Raw genomic sequence first — 17,951 nt, forward strand, 5'->3', positions numbered from 1 at the left:
AGGTTAAAACACCCCTACCATTCCTTTATTTATTAGTTGACCCTTTGTGTAAGAGGTTCCGATCCTGTACCCGCATACTATAGTTCTTGGACTTTAGGAATTACAAGAACAAAATTGCACATGACACAGGGTTTGGCTGAACCATGAATTGTTGTTTTATTGAATCCAATAATATCCCCAACACAGACACCTGTTGAAACAAAAGTAAAAAAAACTGTCCTCAGTACAAAGCCTCCTGCAGTAACTTAAAATTGACACCCCAATTCCCAGCTGAAACCGTCAGCGATTTGACCACTGTTCCCAGTTACCCAAAACAGTCACTACGACTTGTCTCAAACTTACAAATTTCAGGCAAAAACGCTACGCTTTTGTCCCAAAACCCTCAGACCAATATCACTACGAATTGATTGAACACAAATATGGGAAAAAACACTGCGCTTTGCCCCAATCCCTCAGACCAATATCACTACGATTTGGCTGAAAAAACTTACAATCATCCACACGGCCTGTCGGTCCCGGTGTTGATTGTAGGTCCTGAGTCAAGATGACCAACTTTGACCCTTCTTCCGACTGCAGCCCCCACAGTACAAACCCCTTCAAAATTTGACTGAAAAACTTACAATGCTGATTGTAGGCCTGGACTTGAGATGACCAATCCCCGTCCTTCACATAACTGCAGCCAAACCTTCGATCTGGTCCTTTTTATGATGATCCTTATCAAAAATATCATGATCACATGTCCTGAAGCCATCCTGCTAGATGGTCAGCACTTAGCACCTTTTAATCTCTTTTGTTTGTTACCTGCCTGGTCCAGACAGACCCATTTAGTGCTGATGTGATTTCCATGACCGAGAACAATGAACTCCACCAAGGTGAGGTAACCCAGACTCCAAAACTAATATATATATATATGACAGGAGTGAATGCTGTAATCTGGGGCCAGTTAGTTGTAACAATGGCCTCCCCAATTACTTAACATGATGGCAGTTATCCTGTGTCACTGTTATGATAATTTTCCAAATTCCAGTCCTTTAATAGTATCACTCAGCAGGTCTGGCAGCATCTCTTTCCACAGATGCTGCCAGACCTGCTGAGTGATTCCAGCATTTCTTGTTTTTGTTTCAGATTTCCAGCATCCGCAGTATTTTGCTTTTACTTTAATAGCATCAGTTCTCTTGCAATGTTGGAATGTTTGAAATTGATCCATCGGAATGCCTCTGTGTGCTTTGTGTTGAGGTTTGGCTCTCATTCACTGTAGTATTGTCCGTGGGGGGTTGGGGTTCCTTCCCCATACTCCACAAAGTCCACTTTTAAGGTCCAGTTTGGTGGGGGGGTGGGGGAGGAATTCTGATCCTACATTTGTTAATGCTAAAAAAATCATAGTGCAACACAGTTCATAAGGAATTAGCAAAGCACAACAACTCACTCAAAAATATATGTTGCATGACTGCCACTATTCCTTTGTTCTATTACTGCTTACCAAATCTCTTTGGCTGCTAAAACCTGGGTCAAAGTCCAATGTTTTGTTATTCTGTTGCTTTCTGAGAAGAAGGAAAATCACGTGAATTTAGAGGATATAACCAGTAGCTTAAATCAACCAAAGAGTTTTCTCTGTCTTCATGGTCCTGGGTACACTGCACACCTACCTAGATATAAGGCAAAGTGAAAATATTTTTGGAGATGTAGGGAAATAGGTTTCATCTACCAGAGTGATCTGAGATACAGAAGCTAAAAATATTGAGAGTAAAAAAAGCAAAATTGGAGTGTGCAGCTTTTGCAATACAATGTAGTTGGGGAAGCCTCTATTATTTAAACAGCAAGTTTTGCTTGCTATAATGATAATGGAAATGCTCCAGTATATTGCTCCAGCTTCTGGGTTAGAAGGTTGTGGGTTTGAACTAAGATGTGGACCCATAATCTAAGTAACGCTTCATTGGAGTACTGGTGGAATGCCGCATTGCCAGTGGTACGATTCGTTGGATGTGACATCAAATGAAGGCTATCGGCCTGTTGAAGTGAATGTCACCGTCTCTCTCGACCCTTCAATTGTCCCTAAATTATCAGCCTGCTTGTCTGACATCCAGTACTGGATGAGCAGAAATTTCCCTCGACTATGGGAAGACAGAGGCATTGTTTTCAGTCCCTGCCACAAACTCCATTCCTTAGCCAACATTCCATTTCTCCCCCTAGCAACTGTCTTAAGCTGAACCAGACAGGTTGCAACTTTTTTTGTCATATTTGACCCCGAGTTGAGCTTCGGACCACACATACGTGCCATCACTAAGACCACCTATTTCCATCTTTGTATCATTGCCTGACTCCACCCTGTCTCAGGTCAGCTGCTAAAACCCTCATCCATACCTTTGTTGTAACTAGACTTGACTATTCCAACACACTTCTAAACAGGATTAAGGAAAATCCCAAGGCTTTTTATACATATATAAAGAGCAAGAGGGTAACCAGGGAAAGGGTTGGCCCGCTCAAGGACAGAGAAGGGAATCTATGTGTGGAGCCAGAGGAAATGGGCAAGGTGCTAAATGAGTACTTTGTATCAGTATTCACCAAGGAGAAGGACTTGGTGGAAGATGAGCCTAGGGAAGGGAGTGCAGATAGTCTCAGTCATCTCATTATCAAAAAGGAGGAGGTGTTGGGTGTCTTGCAAAGCATTAAGGTAGATAAGTCCCCAGGGTCTGATGGGATCTACCCTGGAATACTGAGGGAGGCAAGGGAAGAAATTGCTGGGGCCTTGGCGGAAATCTTTGCATCCTCATTGGCTACAGGTGAGGTCCCAGAGGACTGGAGAATAGCCAATGTTGTTCCTTTGTTTAAGAAGGGTGGCAAGGATAATCCAGGAAATTATAGGGCGGTGAGCCTTACATCAGTGGTAGGGAAACTATTAGAGAGGATTCTTCGGGACAGGATTTACTCCCATTTGGAAACAAACAAACTTATTAGCGAGAGACAGCATGGTTTTGTGAAGGGGAGGTCATGTCTCACTAATTTGATTGAGTTTTTTGAGGAAGTGACGAAGATGATTGATGAGGGAAGGGCAGTGGATGTTGTCGATATGGACTTTTGTAAAGCCTTTGACAAGGTCCCGCATGGCAGACTGGTGCAAAAGGTGAAGTCACACGGGATCAGAGGTGAGCTGGCAAGATGGATACAGAACTGGCTCGGTCACAGAAGACAGAGGGTAACAGTGGATGGGTGTTTTTCTGAATAGAGGGATGTGACTAGTGGTGTTCCGCAGGGATCAATGCTGAGACCTTTGCTGTTTGTAGTATATATAAATGATTTGGAGGAAAATGTAGCTGGTCTGATTAGTAAGTTTGCAGACGACACAAAGGTTGGTTGAGTTGCGGATAATGATGAGGATTGTCAGAGGATACAGCAGGATATAGATCGGTTGGAGACTTGGGCGGAGAAATGGCAGATGGAGTTTAATCCGGACAAATGTGAGGTAATGCATTTTGGAAGGTCTAATGCAGGTGGGAGGTATACAGTAAATGGCAGAACCCTTAGGAGTATTGACAGGCAGAGAGATCTGGGCGTACAGGTCCACAGGTCACTGAAAGTGGCAACGCAGGTGGATATGGTAGTTAAGAAGGCATTCGGCATGCTTGCCTTCATCGGTCGGGGCATAGAGTATAAAAATAGGCAAGTCATGCTGCAGCTGTACAGAACTTTAGTTAGGCCACACTTAGAATATTGCGTGCAATTCTGGTCGCCACACTACCAGAAGGACGTGGAGGCTTTGGAGAGGGTACAGAGGAGGTTTACCAGGATGTTGCCTGGTCTGGAGGGCATTAGCTATGAGGAGATGTTGGAAAAACTCGGATTGTTTTCACTGGAACGACGGAGGTGGAGGGGCGACATGATAGAGGTTTACAAAGTTATGAGCGGCGTGGACAGAGTGGATAGTCAGAAGCTTTTTCCCAGGGTGGAAGAGTCAGTTACTAGGGGACATAGGTTTAAGGTGCGAGGGGCAAAGTTTAGAGGGGATGTGCGAGGCAAGTTTTTTACACAGAGGGTGGTGAGTGCCTGGAACCTGCTGCCAGGGGAGGTGGTGGAAGCAGATACGATAGCGACGTTTAAGAGACATCTTGACAAATATATGAATAGGAAGGGAATAGAGGGATATGGGCCCCGGAAGTGCAGAAGGTGTTAGTTTCGGCAGGCATCAAGATCGGCGCAGGCTTGGAGGGCCGAATGGCCTGTTCCTGTGCAGTTCTGTTCTTTGTTCTTTGGCCTCCTGCATTCTACCGTCTATAAACCTGAGGTCATCCAAAACTCTGCTGTTTGTATCCTAACGCACTAAATTCCATTCACCCATCAGCCCTGTCCTCACTGACCTGCATTGGCTCTCGCTTAAGCAAAACCTCAATTTTAAAATTCTCATCCTTGTTTTCAAATCCTTCCATGGTATCACCCTATCCTATCTCTGTAATCTCCTTCAGCTTCACAACCTTTGCACTCCTCCAATTCAGGCCTCTTGAACATTCCTGATTTTAATCACTCCACCATTGTCGGCAGTGCCTTCAGCTACCAAGGCCCAAAGCTCTGGAATTCCCACCCTAAACCTCTCTGCCTCCCTTTCTCTCTTTCCTCTTTAAAACCTACCTCTTTGACCAAGCTTTGGGTCATCTGGGCTCATAACCCCTTTCATGGTTTGGTGTCAAATTTTTCACTCCTGTGAAGCACCTTAGGACATTTTACTGCATTAAAGGCACTGCATAAATGCAAGTCACTGTTGTTAATGATCCTGTGACCTATGCTGACTCAGAAGGAAGAGAAACCAGCCAGTGTACAAGGCATGCTCCCTGAGGAGGCACACTGAAATATAAGTGTCTCACTAAGGGAAGGGGACTGAGCGACACTACTCAGTGTACACTTTTGTCCTTGCTGCGGGAGGCCTGAGAGACAATCCTCGATGTTCACATTTGTCCCTGGGACAGAGGGACTGAGAGGCACTGAATAGTATGTAAGTATTTCATGAAGGGCGAAAAAGGTCATTAATCCCTCTGAGGGACAGAGACTAAGATATATCATACAGTATGTAGATATCTCACTAAGGGAGGGAGACAGAGAGACAGTCAAAGTACAGGTTTCTCCCTGGGGAAGGGGGGATGTAGAGGCACGAGTTAATTTACAGATAACTCCTTGAGGGAGACAGATTGAGAAAAGCTAATCAATATACAAATATATGCCTGAGGGTGAGACAAACTGAACCCAATCAGTATACAAATATATATCCCTGAAGAGGGACAGACCGTTCCTAATCAGTATTACAAATATGTATATATCCCTGAAGAGGGACAAACTGTTCTGAATCAGTATACAAATATATATATCCCTGAAGAGGGATAGACTGTTCCTAATCAGTAAACCAATATATATCCCCGACAAGGGACAGACATATATCCCCAAGGGAGAGACGGAGAATTTGCATACAACTCTTGCTGTCATATTTTACATTGGGTAAAGCTTCTGACACTGCCTATAGTCAATGCGTATTGGCGGGACACAATGCCAATGTGACTCATTGTTTGTTTCTTTCACTGAAGCAGAACCTCCCATTTTTCAGATATTGCAGGAACTGAATTTCCTTTAATACTGAGCAGTTTGAAGGGATTATTGGAACTCGTGATGTAAAATGTTAAGTTTAAATTCAGAAAGAAAAGCACTTCTCTGATTTGTGTGAAACGTTTTTTCAGCTGTGTGCTGTGCTTCCAGTTCAGACTGTCACTAGGGATCATCTCAAAATTCCACAATGATATGAAGCGTAGAGGACTCTGATTGAAATTTTACTTGTTTCTATGCAGATTGCACAGATCCAGTGAACGATACCAGACTCTGCTTGTTCCCATTGTCAGTGTCAGGTACTCTGACGTGTGGCATAGCTTTGGTTAACACCCCCAGGTCAGTTTCAGGATGAGTTTGCTGCAGAGTAAGGCTGTCTCATCAAATACTACAGCATAGATTAGAAACATAACAAAACTTTTTGTGCACATCAAGCGCTCCTAGGTCAATTACACCATGGGATAGATGCAGGGTAAAGCTGCCTCTACATATCAAATACTCTAATCAGGTACATCATGGGTATTTACAAGCATTAATGGAAAAAAAAATAATTTGTAAGATTGTTATATTTGAAAAATAAGTCAGAAACAGTTTAATTGAAAATTTGAATGCATGATCCTGATAAGAAAACAACAGCTTGGCCACGGTAGGGGTAGACTGCCCCATCAGACATTCCCAGTCTGGGTTCAGTGTGGGTTAGATAAAGAGTAAAGCTCCCTCTACACTGTCCCATCAAACATTCCTAGACTGGATACAGTGTGGATTTGATACAGAGCAAAGCTCCCTTCACACTGCTTTAGCAAACACTCCCAGTCCGGATTCAGCATGAGTTAGATTCAGAGCAGAGCTCCCTCTACACTGTCCCATCAAACATTCCTAGTCCGGGTTCAGCGCAGATTAGATATAAAGCTCCCTCTTCACTGTTGCATCAAATACTCCCAGTCCAGGTACAGTGTTGATTAGATACAGAGTAAAGCTCTCTGTACACTGTCCCATCAAACACTCCTAGTCCAAGTACAGTGGGTGTTAGATACAACGTACAGTTTGCTCTACTCAGCCCAGTGGTGCCGTGTATTTTACCAGGGACATTTTTTCCTTCATTATTCCAATAAGCCACCCTTCACCCTTTTGAAGGGTTGAATGTGCTTTCTGTGTTGGATCTAGTGCAGTTGCTAATTCTAAAGTAAGTGGCAATGTTTTTGGATGAATTCAATGCACACAAATGGTTGCATTGACTCGTCAATTAGCTCCATGTTGTAAATAGTGACTAACCCAGAGTACAGTCAGGCAATAATTAACAAGAGTTCCTGTAAAGAGGTGGGGTGTGGGGGAAGGCAGGGTAAATTGCCCTTTCATTCAAATAAAGTAAATAAAAGGAAACATCTCTTTTCAATTTTGTGCCTTTGGGACAAGGCGAGGAACTTTGCAGATGCTCCTTAAAAGGCAGCAAAATTATTTCCTGTTGAAATGTAATACCACACCCCTCAACCGAAATTGAGCAGTTTGAACTCAAGCTTAGAGGTGGCCTGTGCCTTCAAACACTCAGGCCAGTTGCCAATCCCCAAGACCATCAATACTCAAGGTAAGTGTTATTTGTCTGAGTTAGTTCACAGTTTGAAACGATGAAGGAGGTTCCATTTCTACAGATTTACTCACACCGTGGTTTGATGTCAGTTCCTGTCGGGTTATATAAACAGTGATACAGAGTACTACAGTATTGAAGAAATGATACAATGATTTGGTCACTTTTAAAAGTACTGTCTGCACTTTTAGGTAATGCCTTATGGAAAGCACGTTAGCAAGTACACAATGTTAATATTAGGATGAGATCAGGGATGAGAAACTATGGTCAGGAGATGAGTCTTAGGAAATTCAAACTATTTCTTCTGGAACAGGGAATGTCAAGAAATAAAGAGAGGGGGGAGAAAAAAGAATGCTCGGGGTAGAAATTTGGCTTGTGCCCAAAACACAGTGAGTGACAGCTCTTAGACCTGAGTCAAATCTGGCTTTGGGCTTCATTTAAATGATGCAGATGAGCTGTGGACACCAAATAGATGCCCAGTTGCAGCTTGCCGGTCAGGGACGTGGGGGGCAATGAGAATCGGCTCGCTCCTATCCTGAGCTCAGTGGCAGTTTGGGTCTTGGGGAGACGTGATTCCGGGGAAAGCATTATATGGGCTGGAGTATTTATGGGATGAGCAGGAGCACTCCTTCTTCTCCTGAGTACATTAAAGTAAAAAGTGACTTTTGTTTAAGCAGCCTCCTGCGATCCCTTCATTGTTGATTCATGTGCGGCTGCATCAAGCTGTGTGTAGATCCCCAGTACGCAAACTCCAAGTGTCAGTACGTGCTGAGGTTCTATCTGTCCCCGGTGTTGCGAAGGATGGGCCTGGTCACATTGCCGTGGAACGCTCCATGCAGTTGGACCGTGCCGTACCACCTATCCTTCGTGGAGCAGTTTCTGCGGGAAAACACCTTTGACCACCGATCCATCAGGCAGTGGTCTGCACGGAATGTCCTCAAGGCCCTACGGGAAAAGGAAACGGTGGATCCTGTCGGATGGTTCCCCGAGCAGACCGTCAAAGTCATTTGGCGGAATGCCTCATCACCAGAACTTTCAAACAAGCATCAAGATGTAGCTTGGCTGGTGGTGAGAAGGGCCCTCCCCGTCAGATCCTTCATGCACGCCCGAAGTCTCGCTCCCTCCACACAATGCCCCCGCGGTGGCTGTGGTGGGGAAGAGACGGTTGCCCACCTCCTCCTGGAATGTGTCTTTGCAAAGCAGGTGTGGAAAGAGATGCAGTGGTTTTTGTTGAGGTTCATCCCAAGCAGCTCTGTAACACAGGAGTCTGTGCTCTACGGGCTGTTCCCGGGGACGCGCACCGAGACAAACATCAACTGCTGCTGGAGGACTATCAATTCGGTGAAAGACGCCCTTTGGTCTGCCCGAAACTTGCTGGTCTTCCAGCGCAAAGAGTTGTCCACCACCGAATGTTGCAGACTGGCACATTCCAAGGTCCAGGACGACGTGCTGAGGGACGCACTAAAGCTTGGGGCAGCCGCAGCAAAGGCTTAATGGGGAAAGATCACAGTGTAAGGACCCCCACCAAGCTGAACTGAGGGGCTGGATCCATGGGAAACCCCTTGAACTGTATCGGAGAAATTTTGTGTGCTGTAAATGTGAAAATGTATATGGCATGACAATGAAATGGAAGGGTTGTGAGGCAACTCATGATTGTATAGAAGGAAACTGATCACCTTTGCACTGTTTGTATTTTTTGACGATGCTGTTTTAAACTGTTTGGGAATGTAATTTTTACAGATTTTTATGAATAAAGTATATTTTGGGAAGAAAAAAATTGTTGATTCAGTAGTCTGAAGGAAGCGGATGGCACTAACGTCATCGCAGCCCGACATACTAAGGATCAGCAAATCCTTTAACACTGGGCTGTATGTCGTGAAGCCCACAGACAGCATGGCCTACCCGACCCGAACCCGATGGGACCCGACGACATTTGTTGGGTTCGGGTCAGGTCACACATCCGGGTCCGGCATTCGGGCTCGGGTCAGGTCGTGCCGGGTTGGACGCGCTCTCTCACCACCTCAGGTAAGTGACTCTAATGTTAATTTACTTTTTGGAGTTTAGAAGTGGTTTTGTTACAGTTATTTTAAGCATGTGCAGGTAAGGTACAAAGTGAAAAACGGAAGGCAATATGGGTGGAGCTCAGGAATAGGAAGGGTGCAGTCACGATGTTGGGGGTTTACTACAGGCCTCCCAACAGCCAGCGGGAGGTAGAGGAGCAGATATGTAGACAGATTTTGGAAAGATTTAAAGGTAACAGGGTTGTAGTGATGGGTGATTTTTACTTCCCCGATATTGACTGGGACTCACTTAATGCTAGGGGCTTGGATGGGGCAGAATTTGTAAGGAGCATCCAGGAGGGCTTCTTGAAACAATACGTAGATAGGCCAACTAGGGATGGGGCCGTACTGGACCTGGTATTGGGGAATGAGCCCGGCCAGGTGGTCGAAGTTTCAGTGGGGTAGCATTTCGGGAACAGTGACCATAATTCCATAAGTTTTAAGGTAGTTGTGGATAAGGATAAGAGTAGTCCTCGGGTGAAGGTGCTAAATTGGGGAAAGGCTAATTATAACAATATTAGGCAGGTACTGAAGAATTTAGATTGGGGACGGCTGTTTGAGGGTAAATCAACATCTGACATGTGGGAGTCTTTCAAACATCAGTTGATTAGCATCCAGGACCAGCATGTTCCTGTGAGGAAGAAGGATAAGTTTGGCAAGTTTCGGGAGCCTTGGATAAAGCGGGATATTGTGAGCCTCGTCAAAAAGAAAAAGGAAGCATTCGTAAGGGCTGGAAGCTAGGAACAGACAAATCCCTTGAGGAATATAAAGACAGTAGGAAGGAAATTAAGCAAGGAGTCAGGAGGGCTAAAAGGGGTTATGAGAAGTCATTGGCAAACAGGATTAAGGAAAATCCCAAGGCTTTTTATACGTATATAAAGAGCAAGAGGGTAACCAGGGAAAGGGTTGGCCCACTCAGGTGTCCAGGTGCATAAATCCCTGAAGGTTGCTAACCAGGTTAATAGGGCTGTTAAGAAGGCATATGGTGTGTTAGCTTTTATTAGTAGGGGGGTCGAGTTTCGGAGCCACGAGGTCATGCTGCAGCTGTACAAAACCCTGGTGAGACCGCACCTGGAGTATTGCGTGCAGTTCTGGTCACCGCATTATAGGAAGGATGTGGAAGCTATGGAAAGGGTGCAGAGGAGATTTACTAGGATGTTGCCTGGTATGGAGGGAAGGTCTTACGAGGAAAGGCTGAGGGACTTGAGGTTGTTTTCGTTGGAGAGAAGGAGGAGGAGAGGTGACTTAATAGAGACATATAAGATAATCAGAGGGTTCGATAGGGTGGATAGTGAGCGTCTTTTTCCTCGGATGGTGATGGCAAACACGAGGGGACATAGCTTCAAGTTGAGGGGTGATAGATATAGGACAGATGTGAGAGGTAGTTTCTTTACTCAGAGAGTAGTAAGGGCGTGGAACGCCCTGCCTGCAGCAGTAGTAGATTCGCCAACTTTAAGGGCATTTAAGTGGACATTGCATAGACACATGGATGAAAATGGAATAGTGTATGTCAGATGGTTTCACAGGTCGGCGCAACATCGAGGGCCGAAGGGCCTGTACTGCGCTGTAATGTTCTAAAAAAAAAGTTCTAATTCTAATTCTAATTCTAATTCAGAAGGGAATCTATGTGTGGAGCCAGAGGAAATGGGCGAGGTACTAAATGAGTACTTTGCATCAGTATTCACCAAGGAGAAGGACTTGGTGGATGCTGAGCCTAGGGAAGGGAGTGTAGATAGTCTCAGTCATCTCATTATCAAAAAGGAGGAGGTGTTGGGTGTCTTGCAAAGCATTAAGGTAGATAAGTCCCCAGGGCCTGATGGGATCTACCCCAGAATACTGAGGGAGGCAAGGGACGAAATTGCTGGGGCCTTGATAGAAATCTTTGCATCTTCATTGGCTACAGGTGAGGTCCCAGAGGACTGGAGAATAGCCAATGTTGTTCCTTTGTTTAAGAAGGGTAGCAAGGATAATCCAGGAAATTATAGGCCGGTGAGCCTTACGTCAGTGGTCGGGAAATTATTAGAGAGGATCCTTCGGGACAGGATTTACTCCCATTTGGAAACAAATGGACTTATTAGTGAGAGGCAGCATGGTTTTGTGAAGGGGAGGTCGTATCTCACTAATTTGATTGAGTTTTTTGAGGAAGTGACAAAGATGATTGATGAAGGAAGGGCAGTGGATGTTATCTATATGGACTTCAGTAAAGCCTTTGACAAGGTCCCTCATGGCAGACTGATACAAAAAGTGAAGTCACATGGGATCAGAGGTGAGCTGGCAAGATGGATACAGAACTGGCTCTGTCATAGAAGACAGAGGGCAACAGTGGAAGGGTGCTTTTTTGAATGGAGGAATGTGACTAGTGGTGTTCCGCAGGGATCAGTGCTGGGACCCTTGCTCTTTGTAGTATATATAAATAATTTGGAGGAAAATGTAGCTGGTCTGATTAGTAAGTTTGCAGACGACACAAAGGTTGGTGGAGTTGCGACAGTGATGAGGATTGTCAGAGGATACAGCAGGATATAGATCGGTTGGAGACTTGGGCAGAGAAATGGCAGATGGAGTTTAATCCGGACAAATGTGAGGTAATGCATTTTGGAAGGTCTAATGCAGGTGGGAGGTATACAGTAAATGGCAGAACCCTTAGGAGTATTGACAGGCAGAGAGATCTGGGCGTACAGGTCCACAGGTCACTGAAAGTGGCAACGCAGGTGGATAAGGTAGTCAAGAATGCATACGGCATGCTTGCCTTCATCGGTCGGGGCATAGAGCATAAAAATAGGCAAGTCCTGCTGCAGCTGTACAGAACTTTAGTTCGGCCACACTTAGAATATTGCGTGCAATTCTGGTCGCCACACTGCCAGAAGGACGTGGAGGCTTTGGAGAGGGTACAGAGGAGGTTTACCAGGATGTTGCCTGGTCTGGAGGGCATTAGCTATGAGGAGATGTTGGAAAAACTCGGATTGTTTTCACTGGAACGACGGAGGTGGAGGGGCGACATGATAGAGGTTTACAAAGTTTTAAGCGGCATGGACAGAGTGGATAGTCAGAAGCTTTTTCCCAGGGTGGAAGAGTCAGTTACTAGGGGACATAGGTTTAAGGTGCGAGGGGCAAAGTTTAGAGGGGATGTGCGAGGCAAGTTTTTTACACAGAGGGTGGTGAGTGCCTGGAACGTGTTGCCGGGGGAGGTGGTGGAAGCAGGTACCATAGAGACGTTTAAGAGGCATCTTGACAAATACATGGATAGGATGGGAATAGAGGGATACGGACCCCGGAAGAGCAGAAGGTTTTAGTTTAGGCAGGCATCAAGATCGGTGAAGGCTTGGAGGACTGAATGGCCTGTTACTGTGCTGTACTGTTCTTTGTTTTTTGTTCTTTGTAAGTTAACTGATGGTCGGGTCGGGCGTGGGAAGAAATGACGGGACTCGGGCTGTGTCGGGCTTGGGGTCGGATGGGGTTCTGTCAGACTCGCGTCAGGTCTCATTTGCAGACCCGAACAGGCCTTTACCTCCCAGTCCTTCCTGTACTCTATCACGGAGGTCTTAGATGACAGTACACGGGAGAATCTGAACAAACCACTAACTCTGGACGAGCTGACAAAGGCCGTCATGTCCTTTGAGACGTGTAAAACTTCTGGAAGTGACGACTTACTGGTCAGGTTGTTTTCGACTCTGTGGGATTGAATTGGCCGAGACCTGCTGGAAGTGTACGAGAGTATGCTTCTGGCTGGCAGCATGTTAGAATCCTTGAGGAAAGGCATCATCACCCTCATCTACAAGTGGAAGGAGGAGAGGGCAGAAATCTGAAATTGGCGGCTCATCTCACTGCTTAATGTGTTCTGTAAAATTCTGTCCAAAATCATCGCCAGTTGGGTCGTCTGCTCTGGAGTTGGTGTTTCACTCTGATCAGAGCAACACCATAGCTGGCAGGAAGTACTCTGATAGCCTCGCGCTACTAAGGGATACGATCGCCTATGTATGGGACAGGAGGATAGACACCAGCCTTATCAGCTTAGACCAGGAGACACCCTAGACAGGATATTGCACATCTACATGATGGACGTGCTCTCCAAAATGGGGTTTGGGGAGGGAATCTGCGACTGGATCCAACTGCTCTACACAAACATCAGTAGCGCAGTCTCAATTAATGGGTGGGAATCAGAAAGTTTTCCAATCAAACCTGGAGTCAGGCAGGGCTGTTCTCTCTCCCCTGTCTTGTTTGTTTGCTGTATCAAACTTTTTGCTGAGTCCATTATGAAGGATGTGGGCATAAGAGGGGTGACAGTCCCAGACAGCGGAGGCACTCAGGTCAAAGCCTCCCTGTACATGGACGACATTGCTGTCTTCTGCTTGGATCCGTTGTCTGTTCGCGCAGACTGATGAACGTCTGTGACCAGTTCAAACTGGCCTCGAGAGCCAAAGTAAATCATGGCAAGAGGGAGGCCGTGTGCTTTGGGAATTGGGCCAACCAATCCTTTGTCCCCTTCACCGTCAGGTTAGACTACCTGAAGGTGCTGGGGATATGGTTCAGAAGGGCCGGGGCGTGCACCAAAAACTGGAAGGAGCGAGCAGGCATGGTGAAACAGAAACTGGTCTTCTGGGAGCGTGGCTCCCTCTCCACTATGGGTAAGAACCTGGTCATCAGGTGCGAGGCACTCTCGCTGTTGCTATACGTGGCACAGGTTTGGCCCATACACCACTCCTGCACCATGGCGGTCACCTGAGCCATCTTCCGCTTTATCTTGAGATCAAAAATGGACCATGTCCGCAGGGACACCCTGCTCAAACCTCAAAATAAATAGGGAAAGAACAACCCGACATTCATCCTGATGGCCGCCTTTGTGTATGGCTGCATCAAGCTGTGCGTAGACCTCCGGTATGAAATCACCAAGTGTCACTATGTACTGAGGTGCTGTGAACCATTCAGTTGGATGGTGCCAAACCACTGCCCTCATGGAAAAGTTTATACAGTAAAACACATTTGACCAGTAGTCCATCAGGCAGTGGTCCGCACATAGCGTCTTCAAGGCCCTGTGGGGAAAGGAGATGGTGGATCCTGTCGGATGATTTCCGAGAAGACTGTCAAACTCATTTGGCAGAATGCCTCATTGCCTGAACTTTCAAATGAGCACCAAGACATAGCTTGGCTGGTGGTGAGAAGGGCTCTCCCCATCAGATTCTTCTGCATGCCCTGAGTCTCACAGCCTCTGCACGCTGCCCCCGAGGCAGCTGCAGTGGGTAAGAGACTGTCATCCACCCCCTTTTGGAATGTGCCTTTGCAAAGCAAGTCTGTAAAGAGATTCAGTGGTTTTTGTCGAGGTTCATCCCAACCAGCTCTGTAACATAGGAGGCTGTGCACTACGGGCTGTTCCCAGGGACGCACACTGAGATAAACATCAACTGTTGCTGGAGGTCCGTCAACTCAGTGAAAGACACTCTTGAGTCTGCCTGAAACTTGCTAGTCTTCAAGTGCAAAGAGCTGTCAACGACGAAGTGTTATAGACTGGCACATTCCAAGGTCCAGGAATACCTTCTGAGAGACGCCCTAAAGCTTGGGGCAGCCGCTGCAAATGCTCAATGGGGAAAGGCCGTTATGTAAGACCCACCTGCCACAGTATACCGAGGGGCTAGAACCTGTTTAAAACCCCTCGGGCTGTATGCGCCAGAGAATGTTTGACATGAAATGAAAATGTGCATTGTAAATATAACCTATAACCTATAAGTGTAGTGAGGCACCTCATGTACTGTATTGAAAGAAACTGATCCATATGGCACTTCATGTGATGTCAAATTTGAACTGTTATGTAATGTATTTTTACAAATGTTATGAACGAAGTATATACTTGAGAAAAAAAATGATCACAGCTCCGGCTGCTCTTAGCCTGGTACAACTAGGAGGAGTTTGCTGCACACGCTTCCCATTTGTACCTGGATTTCACATTCAAATCCGAAACTGGCCTAGGACCTTGGTTTGCATATTTAAGGAGCATAACGCCTTTTTCAGATGGGCATCCCAGGTGACTAAAGGTCGCCTGAGCGAATCTGGCTTCCGGATTACTTCTGGCGCAGTTCAGGCATGGCAAATCATGATACAAAATTCAGGGATCCAGTGTCGAATTTACAAGCTGGCACTTTTATCTAGCACTGGTCAGATTCTCGGGATCTCCCAAAACACTTTGCAGTTATTGAATTCATTTTGAAGTGTGGCCATTATTGTTCTAGAGACATTGCATTTGAAGTTTTATGGTAGTATTACCCGGGCATGATCTTACTTGCTAGCCATGTTTTTAACTTAGTTTCTGCCACACCTGTTTGCTGAAATATTTCATTCTTTACAGAATAAATCACTTTCCCCTGATATTTACCATTCATTCTTGTGAGTAAACTACAAATACCACAAAACATTGCAAAATACTATTCCTGGTTTGTCTGGTTCTTGTCTTGTTGATATACATTCAAGGATTTGTCAGTGATGGTCAAGCATTATATTTACTATAAACTCACACATTTCATATTCTAATCATTCTCTGACGCCAAAGTTTGGTTTTTCATTTTTCACCTATCTCATTTCCTTTTACTTCTTGTGACTCATCTGACCTACATTGGCTTTCGGTCTGGCAATGTTTCAATTTTAAAATACACATTCTTGTTTTCAACTGCCTCCATGCCCTCACTCCTCCCTATCTCTAACCTTCACCAGCCCTATAACACTCTGACATCTCCGCAATCCTTCGATTCCGGCCTTTGCACATTCCTGATTTCCATTGCATCACCATTGACAGTTCAAACTGCTAGCCTCGGTAGTATTCGTTTTTCTCAGTTCAGGATTAGGTAGAATGATGCAACACCTTAAGGAGGCAATTCCCACATCATGCCGATGTCGGCCCAGGGATGGGAGAGAGAGCATGGGCCAGCGGCTGTTATTAGCGGTCTGCGAGATCTTGGCTCTTGAAGTCAGCGGGGGTGGGGGAGGGTGGACGAAAGTCCAGGTTGGTGTCTGTGTCTCGGCCTCAAGTAGCAGCTTGTTCCAAGAATTGTACCCCAGGGTTAGCTACTGGTTTTGGGGGAGAGGTTTGGGGGAAAGAGGCCTTCATCTTAGTGAGAGTTCTTGTTAAAGACAGCAAGGCCCAGTTAACTCTGTGAAGCTGTGCTTATTCTAAAGAGTGGGATTCATCAACATAGGAGAATGAGTGAGACCCATTGGACAGGATTTTATGCCAGTGATGGGGTTCCCGGCAGCAGGCCATACACAGGGGAGGAGCCCGCTATGGCACTTTGCTGGACCCCTGTTGCAATTTAATGGCAGGAAGCCAATTAACTGCCCGCTGTTGGGAATGCTGTCCCTTTAAAGGACGTGATCTTATCTTCAGAGCTGCTAGCCAGTCGGAAGGCCGACAGCTCTGCAGTACAGCAGTGCCACTGGGAGTGGTGGCCACTGCTGGTACTGCACGAGGTCCTGCAGTACTAAAGAAGGAGGATACCCCAAGACAGGTAAGGGGTCAGTGTCACTGGGAACATTCAGGCAGGCTCAGTGACGAGGGGAGTTAGTGAGGGTGGTGGGGGGGGATGCTGTCCTGTGGTGGTGGGGGGCGGGGGTGGTCATCGCCGATGGGGGAGGGACCTCTGGGCGATCTGGATTGCCCCCAAAAGAGGGCCTCCCAACCCCGAGGCCACTAGGATGCCACCCTGGCAATATCTCCGTGCAGCGACAGACCCCATTGCCTTCAATAAAGTCGGAACAGAGGGGAAAGAGGCCCTTATGTAGCCATTAATTGGCAACTGAACGGCCTCAATTGACCAAGGGCAGGAAGGCTGTCCTTGGCTTTCCCCAGCCCAGACAAAATGGCAGGAGACCTGGGCAAGTTAGGAACAGCGCTCCCTTGTCACTTTGTTTGCCCCCCTGCCTCTGTTCCCGTCTCTAAGGGCAGAATAAAATCCTGCCCATTGAGTCTGGAGCATTCCATCTATCCTATTTTAGATTTAATTTTGGGGACTTATCTCTGCTCAGACAGCAGAGCTTTTGAAGTGCAAGAGGTGGAGAGCTGGTTTGTGCAATGGGTTAGGCATTGGTTGGTTAACTTTGGAACATGGGCTTTAATTCAGCGTAGATACAATGACCTTGGGGCTCCTGGAGCCCTGGTTCCTCGTAGGGCTGGAATCACATCACAGTCCTGGCATTAATTGGTAATTTAGCTCCCTTGGCTGCTGTGGAAATGGTGGGGAATGCATGCAAGGATAACAAGTGGAATTGTTAAAAACATTTTTTGTACAGAACTCTGACCTGTTTCAGAGTAAATAAGCCACTAATGAGGTTGATAACCCTACTGTCCATTTATATTGGATTATATTTGAAAAAAAGTAGCAACTCATGATTTTTATACCAAATCTCAATTGTTTTTAAGAGTTTGTCCCTTGATTTATGAGATGGTGGGTTTGGCATGTCTGTCAATGTGCTGTGGGCTTGGGCAGTTGCATGAGCTGTTCCAATTAAGTCTGATTATAAGTAGCCATTGGTTTAGCAGTGTTTTCTTAAAATCCAACTCAGTACGTAACATACAAGTCATGCTATGAGAACATAGAAGAATAAACGATGAGAAAATATCCATCAGACAGGTGCCAAAAGCTTAAGCAATGAAATGTCGCAGAGTGTGGAACCATTCACTTTTGTTTCTTCAACAGCTACACTGCAATCTTGACTAATCAGGTGGAATGTTACTGAACGCTCCCTTTCTC

The 17,951-nt window shown here is 46.0% G+C and overlaps 1 protein-coding gene across 3 annotated transcripts in view; it reads left to right on the forward strand.

The window, feature by feature from the left end:
- Positions 1–4,815: 4,815 nt before the first annotated feature.
- The window catches only part of LOC137374835 (nuclear body protein SP140-like protein), a 101,523-nt gene continuing 88,387 nt past the window's right edge, over positions 4,816–17,951 (forward strand). Inside the window, exon 1 of one of the 3 annotated variants that reach the window (XM_068041380.1) lies at positions 4,816–4,981. The gene's annotated coding sequence lies outside the window, so the exon portion shown is untranslated. Of the gene's footprint in view, positions 4,982–7,007; positions 7,163–17,951 lie in introns of those variants that run through there. The other 2 variants (XM_068041379.1, XM_068041381.1) reach the window with 2 other exon arrangements.

This window comes from Heterodontus francisci, chromosome 11 (genome assembly GCF_036365525.1).
Source record: "Heterodontus francisci isolate sHetFra1 chromosome 11, sHetFra1.hap1, whole genome shotgun sequence".
NCBI classification, from domain to species: domain Eukaryota; kingdom Metazoa; phylum Chordata; class Chondrichthyes; order Heterodontiformes; family Heterodontidae; genus Heterodontus; species Heterodontus francisci.